The sequence below is a fragment of the Narcine bancroftii genome, chromosome 3, assembly GCF_036971445.1.
Source record: "Narcine bancroftii isolate sNarBan1 chromosome 3, sNarBan1.hap1, whole genome shotgun sequence".
NCBI classification, from domain to species: Eukaryota; Metazoa; Chordata; class Chondrichthyes; order Torpediniformes; family Narcinidae; genus Narcine; species Narcine bancroftii.
The window spans coordinates 22,109,344-22,128,942 of record NC_091471.1 but is presented as its reverse complement, the minus strand read 5'-3'; the positions used below and the strand labels follow the sequence as shown (position 1 = coordinate 22,128,942).

General features: G+C 38.1%; 1 protein-coding gene across 5 annotated transcripts in view; it reads left to right on the top strand.

Annotated features, from left to right (window-relative positions):
* LOC138756996 (catenin alpha-2-like) overlaps nucleotides 1-19,599 on the top strand; it is a 667,135-nt gene that overhangs the window by 537,350 nt on the left and 110,186 nt on the right. The gene's annotated exons all lie outside the window — the stretch shown is intronic.

Sequence of the window (19,599 nt, the reverse complement as noted above, 5' to 3'; positions counted from 1 at the left end):
AGCCATCATTTTAAAACCCGGGTTAACCCATGAAGGAAAAGACCGTGTAAACGATAGGTCTCCCTTTTATGATTCCCTGGGTCATGGGACTCCTTGAAGTATGGTCGATCGTCGCCAACGGACCTCACGGGGTAGGGGTGGGGGGTGGTGGGGGTTGGAAATCTGATGAATTCCCCAAACCTAACCATAAAATATGTTCCTCGAACTATTCAAAAGGTCTATTCAAATAAAAGTTGATAAGTGTGAATCTTCACTCCCATTGGGAGGATGAAACAAGCCTCTCTGTACTGAGGCCCTTTCCAGTTGTGTTGGGCTGGATGGAAACGTCTTCAGCACAAATAGCTACAACTTAATTAATGACCGTGGTGAAATAAGTGCAGAACGCTGAACTTCCTTGTATTGTTATCTCAACATAAAAAAAAACCAATCTTTTCATGTTCCTTCAGGTAAGGGGCATTATTGATTAGCTTTGAACAAGCAGTGAGAAGATGAAGGGACTCAACAGGTCAGATAGCATCATGGAGAGAAATGATAAATCATGGTCTAGGTCTCAACCCCAAATATTGACTGACCATTTCTCTGTACAGATGCAGCCAGATCTGCTGAGTTTCTCCAGAACTTTTGCGTATTGCACTAAACCAAAACATCTGCAGATTTCTTCTTTACCCACAAGGGAGTTATACCTTTATTTGTCCCCCAAAAACTCAGTTAAACAAGGGATAGGTTATGATCCCCTTTTGCACTCCTAACTTCCTTCTTATTTATTCCTACATTCCTTATATTTCTCAAGCCACTTGTTTGATCCCAGCTGTCCATAAATGACATACACCTTTTTGATGACCAAAACCTCAGTGTCTCTTGTCAACCAAAGGTCCCAAATCTTGCCAGCTTTGCCCTTCACTCTAACAGGAACCTGTTGACTCTGTGCACTTTCTATCTCACTTTAAAAGCTTACGACTTGCCACTTGTCCCTTGACATACAAATGACCTCTCCCAATTAACTTTTATGAGTTCCTGTCAGGTACAATCACAATTAGTATTCCCCCAATTTAGGATTTTAATTTGAGACTAGTCCTATCCTTTTTCTGTAAGTATCTTGACATTAATGAGATTATGCTCACTGGTCCCAATGTGTTTCTCTACCTACACACAACCACTAGCCCAAATTTATTTCCTCAAAGCTGATTGAGTGTAGCCATTATCATGAAGGGCCATCTGCATTTTGTTTCAGAAAGCGTTCCGGAAAACACATCCCATCCTCATAACTTAGCACAAAGGCAGTCCCAGTCAATATTAAGACTAGAAGACCAGAAGACATCGGAGCAGAAATAGGCTATATTAAAATTGTCAACTGTTACAACCCTGTATTTCCTATTACTAGCTGTAATCTCCCTTCTTATTTGCTCTTCTAATTGCTATAGACTATAATTGTGAGGTTGGGGGCTACATTATAACCCCATCAAGATAATCACTCCTTTCTTATTTCTATATTTTACATATATGACTTTCCCATTCATATTGTTCCAGGATACCTTCTCTAACTACTATCATAATGTTCTCCATAATCAATAATGCCACTCCTCCTCCTTTCTTACCTCCATATCTGTCGCACTGAAGGCATTGATACCCCAGAACATTAAGCTGATAGTCCTGCCAATCCATCAACCATGTTTATACAATATTTATAATATTGGTAATATATGCCTGTTTATCGATGATGGATTGTTTCTCAGGACAGATCTGTTTTAGGCAAAAATCAAAGTCAACTATTTTCTTTTTTAATTCAAATTAAACCTTCCATAAATTAAAACTTCAATTTCTGTGCGTCAGGCTTGTGGATCCCCTCGAGCAGACAGACTATGTAATTCCTATCTGAGGCCTGTGCAGACTTCATGATCAAATCTCATCCATAAAACATGAGGTTTCTACTGGTAGGGTTCAAGTGTTGAAGGGCAGATCCAGTTGGATTGGTGGATCTTCTTTTTTTCTGTTCTGTGGCTTCACTATGTCGTTGAAAGTCGAGCAATAAAGTAACAGGTACCAGGTTAAAAAAGTTATTTTTATATGCCTCGATAAACATCCTGTAGATACCATAGACGTTGCATCTCCTAATGCAGCATGTCCCTGACAAATCTGACCAAAAGTGTTTCGAATAGGAGCGTAGGCACCAGGGAGAATAGGTTTGCTAATTATTTTGGCATTCGAACGAAGCCCCAGTAAAAAGCTCATGTTCATTTAGATGTCAAAGTTCCCCAACTTCCTTTATGCTTCTGAGACATGGATTACTTATAGCAGGCACCTCAAAACATTGGAGAGGTACCATCTTCATATTCTCTGATAGGAACCAACATCAATGCGTTTTTCTAAGCCAACATCACCAACACTGGAAGACCTATTAGTAATCTTTTTTTCCTTTTGTCCCCTCAATAGGCAGGTCATTCTAAGCTTTGTCACAATTGCCAAGCGAACAAAAGAAATGATTCAAAGATATTTTCCTTAAAATATAATTCTCATGGGAATTCCTGGATAATGATTACTCAATATTGGAAAGGAACATTCAGGACAGCATTGAGAACACTGACCTTTTTTTTGTCAGGAGTATATAGAATAGTATATAGAATTCCTGTTCAAATATTAGAAAGAGTGCACCACCTCGCAAACTATCAATCTACTTGCCCTTTCTGGTGCAGTCTGCTTCATATGTGGCAGAGACTGCAGGTTACACATTGGCCTCATCACTATCTCAGAACTGGAATAGAGGCAGGTCTCCTTTAATCCCAAGGCAGTGCCAAAGATCATGTGTTCTACTAAACCATTGACAGAATGAAAGTGATCATGTTAGTAGATAGGGTGGTAAAGAAGGCCGAAGGTATGCTTAGCTTCATTGGACAGAGCATTGAGTATAAAAGAAAGGAGGTCATGTTGCAGCAATGGAAACTTTTGGTTAGGCTGTACTTGGAATACCATGTGTAATTGTGGTAACCCCATTATAGGAATGCCTTAGAAAGGGTATAGAAGAAGTTGACATGGATGCTGCTTGGTTTACTGGGTATGAATTATTTTAAAGAGATAGGACAAACTTGGGATGTTTTATTTTTTTTCCGGAGTGTCGGGGGCTGAGAGAATCTCAGGCTGACAGTCAGAATCTTTTACCCAGAGCAAAAGTGTCATAACCAGAGGATATACATTTAAGGTAAGGGGAGGAAGAGGAATGGAGATGTGCAGGGTAAATATTTTATACCGATGCATGGAATGGGCTGCCAGGGTTGTGGTGATAGCCGATACAATAGTAGCAATTAAGAGGCTTCTAGACAGACAAATGAATATAAAGAGGATGGAGAGATAGCTATCAGGTGCAAGCAGCAGAGCTTTGGTTTGATTTAGAGCATGTTTGGCACAGGCACGTGGGCTGAAGGCCAATGCCTGAGCTGTACTCTGGGTGATCTGTGCGTCAGCTACTCTCATTTGTCTGTATTCTGCCTTTCATGTCTCCACCTAACCTGGAAATCTGAAGCAAAATTAGGAATGTTCAAGAGTATCTCCAGCAATTTCCCACATTCTATTGGAAATTTTTACAACTAATTCAGCAGCTTTTCTTTTTATTGCAATGATGCACACTCCAACACCAATCTAAAAATTGTGTCCTTTTGCTTTGAATTCTCTCACCTGAGGAAATTTAGCATATAAAATGCCCTCATCATTTTAAAAAGCTCATTTTGAAGTACTTGTGTTGGGAGCATTCTCATTTCAGAATCAGAAGATTGTGATTCCAAAACATTTTTGTGCTTCAGAGATGGGAGTACAGAAATACAGACTGTTATTTCAATCCAGCACTGAGGGAGTGCTAAAGTCTGAGATTACCAGGTGGTCAGAGGAAAATCAAATCTGCTGCGTTTGAGAAAAGCTGTTCACTTGGAATATTGTGTTCAGTTCTGCTCGCTTCATTACAGGAAGGATGTGGAAGTTATGGAGCAGGTGCAGAGGAGATTTACTAGGACAATGCCTGGATTGGAAAATGTGTCTTATGAGGCAAGGTTATCTATTTTGAGCAAAGAAGAAGGAGAGGTGACTTAAGAGAGGTCTGCAAGATTATGAGAGGCATACATGGGGTGGACAGTCAGCACCATTGCTCCGGGGCAAAACTAGTAAATGCCACAGGCCACCTGTACAAAGTGAGGGGAGGAACGTTTAAGGGAAGATGCCAGGGGAAGATTTTTACACTGAGAGTAGTGGATGCTGAGGGGGGTGGTGGGGGTGGGCTGGAGGAGACTGGTACATTAGGGACATTTAAATACTCTTAGACGGATATATGGATACAAGAAAAATAAAGGATTATGAGGTAGGGGCAAGATTCCTTTTTTTAAAGTAGGTTTACATCAGTCTGCACATCGTGGGATGAAAGGTCTGTACTGTTTTATAATGTGCTATGTTCTATAATCACTGTTTGGAACAAAGACAATTTTTTCCTTTATTTTCTCCACAGTTTTAAATTTGCAATCACACTATTCACATGTAATTAAAGTGCACATTCCAGGTTTTATTCAAGATTATTTGTCTACATTTTGGTTTGACCATGAAGAAATTAGAGCAAGGCACCATAATGATTGGGACATTTGGCTTCACAGTTATTTGTGAGTATTCAGGTATATTTAATTGCCTCATTGGTGCATTTGATTACACTTGGCATTTGGTGGTTGCCATTTTTCTACATGAGGACCAGAGTTTGTCCATGATAAACAATGAGGCAATTATGAGGGTTACAACAAGGGTTTTTTTTTGTTTAAATATAAAAAAAAGCATAAGAAAGTATTTGATTGTTTAAAAAACTAAAAATTGTGGTTTTTTTTGTAAAGTTTATTCAGTAGATAAGGAATATCTGAAATTTAAATGTGAATGGGATGGATAAGTTTTTTTAATATATTTTTTCTTTAACTTTAAGGTGAAAGGAGTGGTAATTCTGGTGTATATTATTTTGCTATTTTAGTTATAGAACGAAGGGAATAATGGTGAAAGTTATAAATTGAATTGTACAATTTTTAATGAGGCTTGAATTTTGTTTGTGGTTTATGCTCCATTTGTTGAAGATATAGATTTCGTTGTAGATGTGTTTTTATTATTTGGATATCTGAATTTTAACATAATGATTGGGGATATTTAAATGTGGTATTGGAGCTTTTATTGGATAACTATTTAAGAGTATAATGGAAAAATGGTGGAAGAGTACTAACATTGAATTGTACAATGCTTAATGAGGTTTGAATTTTGTTTTAAGATGGTGGTTTATGTGACTAATATGATGATAGATAAGAAGTTAGTTGATATTTGGTGAAGGTTTATCTCTATAGAGAAAGTTTTTTTCATCCTTTTTTTCATGCTACAATTTTTTTTAAGAATTGATTATTGTTTAAGAATTTTTGATAGATAATGTTACTAACTTTACTAATTTTCTATATTAAGTTTGAGTTAAATATATGTTTCATCTTAATTCCGTTTGTTAAATATATGCATTTAAGTTTGATTTAAATATGTTTTTTAAGTCTGATATTTTAGTATTAATTACTTTTCTTTTTGTTAGTATTTTAATCGGTTATGTTTTTTTTTGTAAGTGGGTTTTTTTCTCACATATATTATTAACTTTATTAACTCTTCACTCTTTATTTTGGGGGGGAAGGGGGGTTGGACTAATTTGAGTTGGGTTATTAATGTGTAATAATTATTGGGGAGGGTATAGTTTATTTAGATTACTGATATTGTATTGTAATTTTATTATTTTATTCTTAATTTTTTTAAATGTAATCCTATATGTTATTCATGTTATAAAATCTTAAATAAAGTTTAAAAAAAAATGAGGGTTACAACACAGAGCAGGTAGCAATTGAAATTCATCAAAGATAGTATTATTTTTAAAACAATATATTTATTAAGAATTACTAATAATATAGCATCTTACTTAAATCTACCCCAACAATGCATGAATATATTTATGTGTGTGTATGTGCAATACCCCAAACCATTACAGCTTAGACACAATTCTGGCAAGTCATTCCCAAAGTTCAGTTTTAGAATTCCTGTGCTGAAACTCAGGCTTTTAAACTGATGTTCGGAAGTTAATTATGAAGGAGGTGAGACACTGAGTGATCAGAGTGCCAAAAACTTACAAATCATTGTCGAGATGCTTCCAGAGAAATTCCTTCACATACAAATGGTTATCACAACTCCCTCCTTCCTTGCGTAGGTGAAACAAAATGTGTGACTTGCATGATGCTTCTAAAACCCAGGCATGGGTCAGTTGCAGTGACCATCACGATGGTCATGATCCAATACAGAAATTTGCCTGCTTACTTTACCCAGATATGGGTCAATCAAAATGACCATTACAATGGTCACGATGGTTCAATAATTCCCCTGACAAGGAGAATCAGCAGAAATGTCCATTTCCACATAAAGTCATTCCACCTCTATATTTATCAGATAGATGGCCGATCAAAACTGAATTCTGTTTCTTTCAGTGTCCCAATCACATGACCCTCTCTCACAATCTGTTTTCCATAAATAAATAACCATTGTTCCTGACCTTAGTTGAGACCATCAACCATTGGACCTGATGGTGCCATGCAGTCTGTTAATGTAATGAAAACTGTGAATGGTTGCAGCCTTATCTAACCCCCAAAGTGACACTCAATAAATAAAACATGAGCTTATAATATGAGGCTGAAAGAATAAAACAATAAGAATCATTGTCCAATTGTGGGGCTCATTCTTAGAATTTTTTAAATATTTGGTCTGTTCATTCATTGTCTGTTTTCCAGGGATCGCCAGTAGTTCCACATTATTGATTTTTTAAAATTAATTTATAAGGTAATATTGATTAGAGGGAGGGGATAGATTAGATTTAGTTTTTAAAAATATTTTATTTAATACTCCATGCATGCATTAACTACAATTATTGTAATAATACAGATATTGAAGAAAAAACAAATTGACGGTTTTCACACCACCCCAAACCCCTCCCCCAATCTCCCCTAAAGCAAAAAAAATATTCAAATTGATAAAAGTTAAAAAAAAGGTATGAAAAGCTAAGAAAGAAAAGAGGAAGTAATTAAGAATCTTTGGATTGCTGAGAAAGATGTAGTGCAGTGCAATTAATCAGTTCTAGCATAAACATACAGAAATAGAGGAATAAAAAGGATATCACTACAAATTTAATCCCATTATTTGTGTGTATGGGTGCCAAATTAGTTTTAGTTTTTTTAGTTTTTATTTTACACAAGTTATTTCAACAAATGGGTTTAACATGGTTGCACAGATCATTTCAATTAAATGTTTTTGAGATAAGGAATCATTCATGTAGTTTTACTTTTTTCTTCATTGGCTTTTTATTGTGTGTGCTTACTTATATACAAATGAATTATGTAATTGTCAATTATGTATTTCAGTTTATATGTTAAACTCAATTAAAAAAAATAAAAAGAAAAGAAAGAAACACTGTTTAGGAGGCAGGTGTGGATGTGTCAATTACTACAGACGGCAAAAGACTTCATGAAATACAAAGGAAACATTGCCAGATGCAAACCACAAGTTAGCCACAGAAAGGATGGCCAGATTACAGTTTGCCAAGAAGTATTTAAAAGACCCTGCAGAATTGTAGAAAAATGCCTTGTGGGCACATGAGACCAAGATTAACTTGTATCAGAGTGATGGCAAGACCAAAGTGTGGAGTCGTAAAGGAGCTGACCACAGTTTGCATAGGGTAGCTTCTATGTTTCTCCTCATGAAGCCTTCTGCAGACAGCAGTCATTAACATATCCACACCTGCCTGCTGAAGAGTGTTCTGATCTGTAGGACCTACATTTTGGGGATTTTTCTTCATTATGATGAGAATCCTTCTGTCATCGGCAATGGAGGTCTTCCTTGGAATGCTGAGCTCACCACTATGCTCGTTCTTCTTAATGATGCTCCAAACTTCACTATCTCTTACTGTTTTATTCTTGTTTTTCAACCTCTTAATTACTGGTCTGACTTTTTATTGGCACAACCTTGGCCTTCATGTTGAAAAATGGCAACGACCAAATGCCAAAGGTGATCAAAAGCTTATAAGCAAGCCTTGTTCTTTTTTACCAGCACTGAGGGAATTAAACATACCTGAGTGCTCACAAACACCTGTGAAGCCAAATATCACAAACATTATTGTGCCCTGAAATGAAGGGACTATGTATAAAAAGTGCTGTAATTTCTATATAGTGAACCCAAAATGTATACAACTAACCTTGAATAAAATCTGAAATGTACACTTTAATCACATGTGAATTATTTGTTTATACATTTAAAACTGTGGAGCACAGAAGCAAGTAAAGGGACAAAGTGTATTTGTCCCAAACATTATGGAGGACACTGTATGTACTATATGAGATCTTTCCCCTACCTCTAAATATTCCCATGATACTTATTGGAATCAGAACACAGGATTTATCCCACAAACTTGTTCAAAATTTTTCTGTCAATCAACAATACTGAAATTTGATGTATGGAAATTTGATGTATGGAACCAATTTTCATTATTTAACTCTGGTATTATTTTGGTAATTATGCACAGTTTTTTCTTCATGAAGAAATCTGAGTAAACTAGTACACTCAAATTACAGAGTTTCAGTTTAAAGCTCCAATTTTAAATTCCTTTTCCAAAATGAGAATAATCCATTGGGACTTTCAAATATGGACAACATGGCTGTACATTATACATGTCTGCACAAAGTCTCATGTTGATGGACATGCTTTAAACTACACATTGATGAGGGTTTCACTGAGATTCAGAAGTTGTACTCTCAGGGCAAAACTGAGACTTCAGTGCTAATTTATTTCCACAACATTAAACGTAGTATGAAGTGACAGTGGCATTAAACAACTCCAGCACTGCGCGCAAACAGCCCAAGAGGGCCAAGGCGTCAGTTAATTATCCAAATACTTGCCTCCATCCCCAGGCTCCATCTTCCTGTGACAGCTGTGAATTTTGTCCAAGCCAACACCACCTCACCACCAGGATCCAGTGACATCATTTGCAGACTTGGGTATCTGTCAGCTTCCACCTTGGTATAATTATCGTGGTGTTTTTCCGCATCACTGTTGTGATCTTGCCGTCACCCTGAGTTGCAATTACTGAGTAGGACTATGCATACCCACTGTTTGCTCAAGTAATCTGTCCAATTTGGGTGGTGCAGTTCATGTAGTGCAATGCCTTTACAGCGCCAGCGATCAGGAATGGGGTTTGAATCCCGTGCTCTCTGTAAGGAGTTTGTACATTTTCCCCATGTCTGCGTCGGTTTTCCCCAGGGGCTCCAGTTTCATCTCACCATTTGAAATATGCCAGGGTTGGCAGTTAATTGGGCGGCATAGACTTGTGGGCTGAAAGGACTTGTTACCGTGTTGTATGCTCAAATTTAAATTTTGAAAAATGTATGTATAGTCCTTTGTCAGATTCTGGCTACCTCATATGGAAGTTTTCTCTTCCTTTCATTTATTGTCTACTTCAGACCTACAATAATATAAAGGATATTTAGCTGTTCAAGATGAACTAACTGCAGATAATCTTGGTAAAATTATTTCTCAAATCCATTGAATTGAAGTTGATCTTGGGAGCTTGGTTTGGAAAGAACTTCTTGTATATTTTATCACATTTTTTTTCATGTTAAGATGATCCATCAGTGTGGCACCAGTTAATGCATCAATGTTTTGAGATGAATTTATCAAGACATGAATATGTGCAAGCATGCCAACCAATGAACGATAATTCTAGAAGCTAGTAACAGAAGTCTTTAGAGTTCTTGTCTGCCTAAAAGATTGTTTTACTCATGATGTACAGATGTATTAACAGTGTTTTGGGATCACTGCACTTCATGGCATCAATGCAGAAGACAAGACTGATCCTGATTTGCAAAAATTGGCACAAGTGACACTGGACAATGAATAATTTGCTTCCTGAACACTTTTGAGTATATTTTATAGATTTTGGGCAGCTGATCACGAAATTCACCTTAAAATATTCCTCTCGTGTACTTTTTTTAATAGATATAACCTATTTTTGTGATTTCCTGCCATGTTTTAATACTACTAGTATATTGTCCACAAAGCTAGCTGTTGTAGTAAGTCCTTGAATGCCTGAGTATGTGCTCAGTGCAGGTGGTATGCAAATATTGTCTTAGGCTTGAACATACTTAAGTCAGGATCGATGCAAATGGGCTATAAAAGCATCTCACATGACTGATACTGTATATGTCTCGTCAGTGTTTCAGTTCAAACCATGTCAAGTTTATTGTCATCTGATTGTGCAAGCACAACCTGATGAAACAGCGTTCTCTGGTCCTCGGTACAAAGCACGCAGACACACAACTAGACATAACACACGTACAACCAGACAATACATGTGCAGGAAAAGTATTTTATTGATACACATAAATAATTAAATATTGTTTCGTACAAGTGAGAGTCTCAGATGGTTAGTTTGGTCGTCCAGCATTCTCATGGCCTGTGAGAAGAAGCCGTTCCGCAGCCTGGTGGCCTTGGCTCTGATACTCCTGTATCTCTTCACTGATGGGAGCAGCCGAAAGATGCTGTGTGCAGGGTGGAAGGGGTCCTCAATGATTTTGCACGTCCTTTTCAGACAATGATTGCAGTAGATCACGCTGATGTTGGGGGGTGGGGGGGGGGGGGGGGCGTGGAGACTCCAGTGATCCTCTCTGGCACTCTTATGGTCTTCTTTTATATAGAGGCCAGCTTTTCTTTCACCTTTCAGATTATTTCACATACTCATCCTTGATATTTCAGCAAGCTCCATATGTTGACTACAAGTTGCTTTTCGATTTCTTTTTTTTAAATTTTCTAATATTGTGCACTTTTTTAGGTTTATATTGGGCTACGTTCTCTCCCCTACCCACAATTTGTTTAATTTACTATTATCTTTTGTAATTCTCTCATGCATTGCTTAAAATATTCCCTCTCTTTGTTTCATTGCAAACTCAAAATTGTGGTTTGTGAACCAATAATTCACATTCTGTGGATGTTTGCAGTTCCAACATGCTTGTTCTGTTCATTGTTTATACTCTCACCACTCAGCCAGTGCCTTAATCAGGTCAATCACGTGCTTTTAATTTGTTGAGCTTTCATTATAGTTAATAGATACAAATAGAACTTTTATGAGGAAATTTAACAAATGCCTTCTGCAAATTCACATAAATAACACACTTACACATTCTCTTGACCAGTGCCTTCATGATTTGTTCAAAAACATTCGGTCAAGCTCTTTGGACATGACATGCCCTTTTCGTGTCCATATCTGCTTGTTATGATCAGATAAAAGAATTAAAGATGTTCCCTCAGATGATGTTTAGTTTTCAAACGTTTTAATTCTTTAACAGCAGATGTTGGGCTGCAAGAAAAGAAAAAAGAGCATTTATATTGTGGCTTTCATAAGGCAGACTAAAATGACTGGAAATTCTTCCTCACTTTCAGAAACAGAATTTATTGTCATGTATGTCACAAAATTCATTGTTTTGTGGCAGCATTACAATGCAAATATTGTTACCAAAACTACATTAAAAAATAACTATTTTTAAAAAATTAGACTAGTACATGATAAGAGGCCATTTTGGCCCATGAGTCCGTACCACCCAATTCCCCCCCCCCCCCCCCATTTAACCTACACATGCAGTATTGATTTAAATGGTGGGAGGAAACCGGAGCCTCTGGGAAAAACCCACGCAGACAATGGGAGAAGGTACAAACTCCTCACAGACAGAGCGGGATTCAAACCTCGTACCCGATTGCAGGCGCTATGAAGGCATAAAGCTAACCACTATGCCAATCGATTAGTGTAAAAATAAGAGAGAGTGAGGAGTTTCTTACAAGCTCCAAACTAGGACCAGAACACAGTGAAAATCAACTGCTCCTCTCTATTCATTGATCAGATAACCCAGTTTACAGCTTATAACTATATAACCTGTTACAGCACAGAAACAAGTCAGTTTGGCCATACTAGTCCCACTGACCCGCATTTGTCCACACCTCTCCCGTCCATATACCTATCCAACCTATCCTTGAATATTAACATCAATCTCTCTTCTACCACCACTGCCAGAAATTCATTCTATACTCCAACCTCCCTCTGCGTGAAGAAATTCCCCCTTGAACTTTTCCCCTTTTACTCTCAATCCATGCCCTCTTGTTTGAATCTCCCCCACTCTCAGTGGAAAAAACCTATCCACATTGACTCTATCCGTCCCCCTTATAATTTTGAATACCTCTTACAAATCACCTCTCAATCTTCTACCCTCCAGAGAATAAAGTCCCAGCCTGCTCAACTGTTCCCTGTAACTCAAACCCTGAAACCCTGACAACATTCTTGTAAATCTCTGCACTCTCTCTATACTCTTTATATCCTTCCTGTAATTCGGTGCCCCAAACTACACACAATATTCCAAATTTGGCCTCACTCGTGCCTTATATGATTTCAACATAACCTCCCAACTCCTGTGTTCTATACTCTGATTTATGAAGGCCAACATATTAAATGCCTTCTTCACCATCCTATCGACATGTGATTAATCTTTCAGAGAATTATGTACCATGACTCCTAAATCCCTTTATTCCACTGCACTCCTCAATTGTCAAATAGCAGTGGACCCTGAGGCACACCATTCTACACCGGCCTCCAATTAAACAATCAATTTTACACCACAACTCTCTGGCGATTCCCATCCAACTATTCCACCTTCCTTACTAACCCATTATGGGGAACCTTATCAAAAGGCTTTCTAAAGTCCAAATAGACAATATCCACTGCCTTCCACATCAACCTTTTTAGTAACCTCCTTGAAAAACTCAATAAGAAAGTTAGACATGATCTACCACATATAAAACCACGCTGACTTCTCCGAATTGATCCCTGTCTTTCCAAATAGTTGGATATACCATCTCTAAGAACACTTTCCATTAATTTACCCACCACCAACATCAGACTCACAGGTCTATAATTACCAGGTCTACTTTTGGATCCTTTTTTGAACAGCAAAACAATATGAGCCACCCTCCAGTCCACTGGCACTTCCCCCGTGGCCAATGACATTTTAAATAGTTTTGCCAATGCCCCACTATTTGTTCACTAACCTCCTTCAGTGTTCTAGGGAATACTTCGTCAGGACCTGGAGATTTATCCACCTTGATCTTTTTCAATATAGCCAACACTACCTCCTCATTAATTATTATATTATCCATGAGTTCCCTACCTTTTTTCTTCATTTCATCTGGCTCAATATTCTTTTCCATGGTGAATACTGAAGAAAAAAAATTGTTTAAAATTTCACCCATGTCCTCTGGCTTCTCATAGAGGCTACCCCCCCCCCCCCCCCCTCATCTTCAAGGGGTCCAATTTTATCCTTCATTATTCTTTTACTTTTAATGTACCTATAGAAATCTTTTGGATTTATTTTTACTTTGCCTGCCAAAGCAGCTTCATATCTCCCTTTAGCTGATCTAATTTAAGATTTTTTTTACTCACCTTATATTCCTCAAGCAGTTCATCCATTCCTTGCTGTTTATACCTGTTGTACACCTCCCTCTTCCTCTGAACCAAGTTCCCAATATCTTTTGAAAACCAAGGCTCCCTACAGATTCTAACCTTTCCTTTAATCCTCACAGGGACATACCAACTCTGTGCTCTCAGAACTTCTCCTTTGAATATCCTCCATTTATTTCAGCTACATTCTTCCCTGAAAATATCTTATCCGAATCCAAACCCTTCAAATCTTTTCTCATCCCCTCGAAATTTGCTTTCTTACAATCAAGAATTTTAACCTTTGGCCCACATCTATTCTTTTCCATTATTAGCCTAAAATTAATAATATTGTGATCACTAGATGCAAAATGTTCCCAAACGCAAACCTCTGTCACCTCACCTATCTCATTCCCTAATAGGAGATCCAATACTGCCCATTCTCGAGTCACAGTTAATGTTTGGAAAGTTATAACCTCCCACAACTACCACCTTATGTTTATTACACATCTATACAAACTCCTTACAAATTTGCTTCTCTTATTCCCACAGCCCATTTAGTGGTCTATAATACACTCCCATTAATGTATTCATGCGTCTGCCATTTTTCAATTCCACCCAAATAGCCTCACTATGAGATCCCACCAAAACATCTCTCTAATAAGCAATGCAGCTCCTCCACCTTTTATCTCCCATCTTCTATCATACCTATAACAACAGAATCCTGGAATATTTAACTGTCAAAAATGTCCTTCCTGCAACCAAGTTTAATTGATGGCCATAATATCGTATTTCCATGTGGCCATCCATGACGTAAGCTCATCTTCCTTATTTACTATGCTTCTTGCTTTAAAATATATGCACTTGAGAGACTGTCATCCACATATACCCGCTTTGTTATCAATGACCTTTACCTTCCGCCCTCCTTCATTTATCATTTTGTTCTGTTCCCTCGATTTCTTCCAGTTTTGGTGTTCCTCCTCCCTACTCTCTGTACTCTCATTTGGCTTCCCGGCCTATCAGGGACACCCTATTCTTCACTCAACTCACTGCAGCTCTGCAATCCTTTTTCTCCGTTGTAGTTTTAGTGTAAGGTCTCCAACTTGAAACACTAACTTGGCTTCTCTTCCTACAGATACATTTTGCCCAGAGAGTGCAGAAAAGGTTTACCAGATTGATACTAGGGATGACGGGACTTGCATATGAAGAAAGGCTAGAACGACTGGGCTTGTACTCGCTGGAGTTTAGATGATTAAGAAGAGATTTAATAGAAACGTTCAACATTCTTAAGGGATTTGACAGGCTAGATGCAGGAAGATTGTTCCCAATATTGAGCAAGTCTAGAGCAAGGGGTCACAGTTTAAGGATAAAGGGGGAGTCCTTTAGGACTGAGATGAGGAAGAATTTTTTCACTCAGAGGGTGGTGCTTTTATGGAATTCTCTGCCACAGGAAGTGATTGAGGCCTGTTCCAAAGCTATATTTAAGAGAGAGTTAGATTTAGTACTTGTGACTAGGGGGATCAGGGGGTATGGAGAGAGAGCTGGAACAGGGTACTGAGTGAATGATCAGCCATGATCAAAATGAATGGCAGTGTAGGCTTGAAGGGCCAAATGGCCGACTCCTACACCTATTTTCTATGTTTCTATTTTCAGAATTTCATGATTTTGTTTTAGGTCAGAACAAACTGTGTATGCATATCTCCCCTCAATCTCACCATCCACAATCACAAGTACTACAGCAGTGGATCTCACTTTTATTTTTTTCCCCATTCTCATATCATCTTAAATAATCCTTTATTAACCACAGAGCACCTACGGAAGTGGTTCTCAACATTTTTTCCCTCAATCACAACAGCCTTAAGTAATCCCTTACTACCCACAGAGTGCCCTATGCCACTGGTGCCCTACGGTTCATAAGGGATTATTTAAGGTGGCATGTGAGTGGAAAGGAAAAAGTTTAGAACCACTGGTCAGTACCGTCTTTTCTAAAACATCTTTAATTTTGCAGCTACCTTTAAAATGGATAGTCAATTAACATAAACTTTACTAGTCTGGTTGGAATAATATTGCATCACCCACCAAGTTACATCAAATTGCCCCTCTCACCAAAATGCCTGACTCTCACTTGGTTGTGAAACATACATATTCATGACATATCCGATGAATTTTATTCACTTTTTCAAACCATGTCCAAATTACAAATATATCTAACCTTAAAGAAACTCTTTGGTGGTTGGTCTATAATAAGGTCTATAATAATTTATGTGTTCCAATTCCTCCCACATCCTAAAGACATATAGAGTTAAGAGATTAATTGGTTACATGGGTGTATCTGGGTGGCATAGACTCATGGGTGGGAAGGACCTCTTTGAACCATAGAATGATAGAACATTACAGCACAGAAGAAAGGTCCTTCAATCCTTCTAGCCTGTGCTGAGGTATTATTCTGCCAAATCCCACCAACCTGCACCCAATCCATAGCCTTCCATACCCCTCCCATTCACTTCTCCAAATGTTTCTTAAATGTTAAAATTGAGCCCACATTCACCACTTCAGCTGACAGCTCATTCCAAATTCCAACTACTCTAAGTGTGAAGAAGTTCCCCCTAATGTTGCCCCTAAATATTTCGCCTTTCACCCTTAACCTATGTCCTCTGGTTTTTATCTCACCTACCTTCAGTGGAAAAAGCCTAGCTGCATTGACTCTATCTATACGCCTGATAAATTTGGATACCTCTATCAAATCTCCCCTCATTCTTCTATACTCCAGGGAATAAAGTCCTAACCTGTTTATCTTTCCCTGTAACACAGTTCCTGAAGTCCTGGCAACTAGCCAGTAAATCTTCTTTATACTCTTTCAATCTAAGTGGTATCTTATAGTTAGGTGATCAAAACTGCACCCAACACTCCAAATTTAGCTTAACTAATGTCTTATACAACTTTATCACACCATCCCAAATCCTATACTCAATGCTTTTATTTATGAAGGCCAATGTGCCAAAAGCTGTCTTCCTGTGACTCTATTTTCAGGGAATTATGTTTCTATATTCCCAGATCCCTCTATTCTACTGCACTCCTAAGTGCCCTGCCATATGTCTTTCCAAAATAAAGAAAAACCTCACACTTGTCTACATTGAAATCCATCTGCCATTTTTTAGCCCATTGTTCCAGCTGGTCCAGATCCCTCTGCAAGCTTTGTCAATCGTCCTCACTTTCCACACCAGCTCCAGTCTTTGTTTCATCTGCAGACCTGCTGATCCAACTTACCACATTATCATCCATTTAAGGATGACAAAGAACAATGGAGCCAGCACTGATCCCTGAAGCACACAGCCTTCCAGTCTGAGAAGCAATCATCCACTGCCACTCTCTGGCTTCCCCTTCATAGCCAACCAATTTCAAATCCAGTTTACAACCTCACCATGAACACCAAGCACTTGATCACCGGGCTGTATCCCTCTAAATCTAAATCTATTAGCTCCATCTTCAAATTATCCAATTATTCCTACACCCTGCCATGACAAAGACAAAAATGTTATGGATATTTTTAGAAGTGATGAACTGTGTGGCATTGGAAGCAGTGAAAGCCAAAATGATATGCTAAGTAAATCAGAAGAATCCAAAGGAAGAAAAAGAAAACATCAATGAAAAATTATCAAAAAATAATCTTAAAATAGGAACAAGAGAGTGAAAATAAAGGAAAGGAAAGAAAAATAGATGGAACATGGAAAAAAAGCCCCCAAATAAAGCAAAAATAAATTGCTAAAAGTTCAAGAAATGTCATGAAGAAAAAAATCTGGAAATGCTCAACAAATCAGATAGTGCGCTTTATATCAATGGTCAGCACTTTTATCCCTTTTTGTTTTCTAAACAAAAGAAAATATTACATTAAAGTCAAAATCAGAGAAATATAAATCTGGTTCAATGTGTGTGTGTGTGTGTGTGTGTGTGTGAACACACATTACAAGTTCAATTTTATTGTTTTTATGTACCAAATACTGTTGCGTGAGCAGACAAGGTCATCATCCCATGTATTTCTTTGGCTTGGCTTCGCGGACGAAGATTTATGGAGGGGTAATGTCCCCGTCAGCTGCAGGCTCGTTTGTGGCTGACAAGTCCGATGCGGGACAGGCAGACACGGTTGCAGCGGTTGCAGGGGAAAATTGGTGGGTTGGGGTTGGGTGTTGGGTTTTTCCTCCTTTGTCTTTTGACAGTGAGGTGGGCTCTGCGGTCTTCTTCAAAGGAGGTTGCTGCCCACCGAACTGTGAGGCGCCAAGATGCATGGTTTGAGGCGATATCAGCCCACTGGCGATGGTCCCATGTATAGTTCAGCAGTAAAAACACCGTACAGTGTTGGGATACAGAGTGACAGAGTGAGGTCAATTAGAAGAAGCAAAGGCCTCATTACTTCACCATCATGAAGTTTATTCATTGGTCTTATAATGGTTCAAGATGTACAGGTCTTTGGGAATATTTACTACCAGAAATGTAAAGCCGCCTCTATCTTCATCTGCGTGCCTTTGATGCAGACAGTGGAGTGAGCTCCACCCCTCGTTTGAAAGTAAAAACACAATGCTGGAGAAACTCAGCTGATCAAACAGCGTATTTAATATAGAAAGATAAAGATACATGACCAATGTTTCGGCTTGAGCCCTTCATCAACGTATGAAAAAATGTCAGCAGGCAGCCAAACATAAGTGTGGTGGGGGGAGGGGGGAAAAGACAGGAGGAGGAGCACGGTCCCAAAGGCAGGAGGTAATGGGTGGATCCTTTTTATAGATGGGATTGGAGTGATGTTTGGCCACACAGTCAGGAGTCCACAGGAAATATAGAAGGAAGTTGAGTACTCAACTTCGTGAGGCACTATTGTTAAGGATTGAGATGTCAGCACCAATCCTTACTGATTGAGGTCTCCAGGACAGGAAGTGCTGTAAGATGGTCACATATTGTGAAGCACATGGTAGCTCAGTATTACAGGAATTTTTAAATATATAGATTTACCCCTTGTCATGTTGCAGGAGATCTGCCAGTACCAATGAATATAGTGTACATTGTACTTTTAAATCTGAAAAATAATCAAAGTTATTGAACTGTCCATATTTAATTCTCAGATTGAAATTGTGACATTATTATTCATTAACAGTAAAAAAATCAAATCATAGAAGTGAATAGGAAGGATCAAGTTAATGAAGATGAAGTATCTGACATTTAAAAATGGATTAAGTGATGGGGAATATGGCTTGCATTAAAGTATTTTATCAGGCCGTCTTTTAAGAAATATTCTTATTCATAGTTCAAGGCTGTTAAGACAGGACCAGCTCTAGAGAGTACTCCTTTAGAGATATATTGAGGTGTAAAGTTGTCACGCAAACCCATTGTCACTGAGTTTGCTAACATATATAATTAACCCATTTAAAAATAATAATTTGAATATCATTGATGGTGATATTTTCAGATGTTAGATGCTCATTTAAAGTCCCTTTGGTCAAACAAAAACAGTAAACCCTGGTATCCAGAACCTATTGGGATTGGTAGATGCTGGATAAATGAATTTGCTGGTTGCTTGAAATTGCGTGTTGCATGGATTAGTAAACTTAGTAAATTTTAAATGTTTGTATTTTTTACCTATTTATTTTACGAGTTATTTTGCCAGTTGCTTCAATTCTGGATAACGGAGATTTTACTGTAGAAGGAATTTCACATTCAAGTTCAAGTTTATACAGTGAGAATGTTCCTTTGTGAGCTATCTAGAAAGTCATCTCTTACAATACAATTACAATATAGTGTTACAGTGAAATGATCAAATAGTACATAGAAAGGGGAACATTATATTGCTGTTGTGAGGTTCATGCAGGAGCCTTAGAATCTGTTGTGTGATTTCACACTCTTGAACCTTCTCTCTAATGAGAGAATGACTGAGGTGTGGTAGGACTTTGAATAATTTGGCTGCCTTTCCTAAGCATTGGGAGGTATAGGTGTTGATGGAGGAGAGAGATGTTGTATAAAGCTCTGAGCTGCATTTACCACCTACAGCTTCTTTCAATCTTGGGTGGTCAACT